Source organism: Pseudopipra pipra, unplaced genomic scaffold (assembly GCF_036250125.1).
Source record: "Pseudopipra pipra isolate bDixPip1 unplaced genomic scaffold, bDixPip1.hap1 HAP1_SCAFFOLD_236, whole genome shotgun sequence".
NCBI classification, from domain to species: Eukaryota; Metazoa; Chordata; class Aves; order Passeriformes; family Pipridae; genus Pseudopipra; species Pseudopipra pipra.
Genome location: NW_026990715.1, coordinates 57,501 through 59,397, shown reverse-complemented (window position 1 = coordinate 59,397; position 1,897 = coordinate 57,501). Strand labels below are relative to the sequence as shown.

The 1,897-nt window shown below is 82.1% G+C and overlaps 1 non-coding gene across 1 annotated transcript; it reads left to right on the top strand.

The window, feature by feature from the left end:
* Nucleotides 1–1,567: 1,567 nt before the first annotated feature.
* On the top strand, nucleotides 1,568–1,720 carry LOC135408220 (5.8S ribosomal RNA). The gene has a single exon (XR_010427381.1). It is a non-coding gene; the product is annotated as a 5.8S ribosomal RNA (ribosomal RNA).
* The last annotated feature ends 177 nt before the right edge of the window (nucleotides 1,721–1,897 follow it).

Here is a 1,897-nt window from a genome sequence, read left to right as displayed (position 1 = left end):
ACGTCGGGCGCGCCCCCGCGGGCGGACGCTCCCCCGAGGGCGGCAGCGGGGGAGGCACCCCCGCGGGGCCATGCAGGTCGTTTCCCTCGCCCCAGGGCCAGGTACCTAGCGCTCGGCGCCCGGGCGGCCGGCGAGGCCCCCCCGCCGGGGGTCGAGAGCCGCCGCCGGGAGAGCCGGGCGGAGGTTTAAAGACTCGGGCGGCCGGACGCCGGCGGCCGGGCGGTGGCGGCCGGGCGGCGGCGCGGTGCCACTGAGGGGTGGGGAGCCTACTCCCGCCGATCCCCTGCGGTGGTGGCCGCGTCCGCCGGCCGCGCTCGTCCCCGCCCGCCGCGCGGGCGGCCGTGCCGGGGCGGGGTCCCCTGCCCCCCCCGCTCCGCGGTCCGGTCTCGGCGGAGAAGACGGCGGCGGCGCGCGGTCGGCCGCGCGCCGTCCCGCCCGCCCCCCCCGCCGGGGGCGACCGCCGCCGCGGCGGAGGGCGCGTGCCCTCCGCCGAGGGCGGCGCGGGTGGCGGCCGCCGGGCCCGCCGCCCTCCTTTCTCGTCTCGCGGCCGTCGGCCTCCCCCCCGAGGCGGCGGCAGGAGGCCGCCGCCGAGCCGCGCGCCCGCCCGCCCGCCCGGGCGAGCGCCGGTGGGCGGCGTCCCCGTCCCCGCAGGCCGTCCGGGGAGCGCGCCGGCTTCCGAGCGGCGGCGTCGCCGCTCGGCGCGTGTCCCCCGAGCGGGACGGTCGGCCGGGAGTCGCCCGCCGCCGTCGGCGGTAGCGCCGTGCCGGGCCCCGCCCGTCGCTCGCCCGTCGCCCCGGCCGGGGGCCGCGCGTCCGCGGCGAAGCGGCGCGGCGGCGGCCGAGGGGGCCCCGTCCCCCCCGGCCGAGCGCCGCCCGCCTTCCGCCGGGCGCGCGGCCGCCGAAAGGGGGTCGAGGGCGCCGAGCGGCGGCGGCGGTGCCGGCAGGGCCTCCGCGCCAGCGGCGGCGGCGGGCCGTCGTCCGGCCGGCCTCGGGCGCTGCCGACGCCGGCTCGAGTCGCCGGCGCCGACCCGCCCGGCCGGCGGCGGAGGCGGCGGAGCCGTCCGCCGAGCTCGTCCGGGCGGCGCGGCGGTCCGCCGGCGAGGCGGCGGCCTTTGCCCGCGGCCCCGAGGGGGCGGCGTCGGGCGGCCGCGAAGGCGAGAGAGGAGCGGCGAGCGCGGCCCGAGGGTCGCGCCCCGCGCCGCGGGCGCGTCGTTCCCGGCGGGGCCGGGAGGACGGGCGGCGCGCGGTCCGGCGCGCGCCGCCGCTCTCCGCGCGGAGGCCGGGCCGAGCCCGGGCGCCTGGGCCGCCTCTCGAGGCGGCGCGAGGCGCGTTTCTCCCCCGCGGCGCCGTCGATCGCCGCAGGGGGGGATTCGGCCGGGAGCGCGGGCTCCCCGCCTCTGCCGTCGTCCTCGGGAGCCCGGCGGGGTTTCCCCCCGCCTCTCCTTCGCTCGTGCGCGTTATGTGACGGTGCGGTCAAGCGAGGCGCGACGTCCTCGCCGAACGAGGGGCCGCTCGACGCGGGCGGTCCCGGCCCCTCCGCGCGCGCGGGGCGGTGCCGAAAGTCAGACAACTCTTAGCGGTGGATCACTCGGCTCGTGCGTCGATGAAGAACGCAGCTAGCTGCGAGAATTAATGTGAATTGCAGGACACATTGATCATCGACACTTCGAACGCACTTGCGGCCCCGGGTTCCTCCCGGGGCTACGCCTGTCTGAGCGTCGCTTGACGATCAATCGCCGGCCGGGGGCGCGTTCCCCGGCGGCGCGGCTGGGGCGCCTCGCAGGCCCGCCCGCCCGTCCGGGCGGGGGGGGCCTTCGTCCCCCTAAATGCAGACTCGGGGAGCGCTCCGTAGCTCCCCGCTCTCGGAGCGAGCCGCTGGGGCGGAGTTCGTCCCGGCG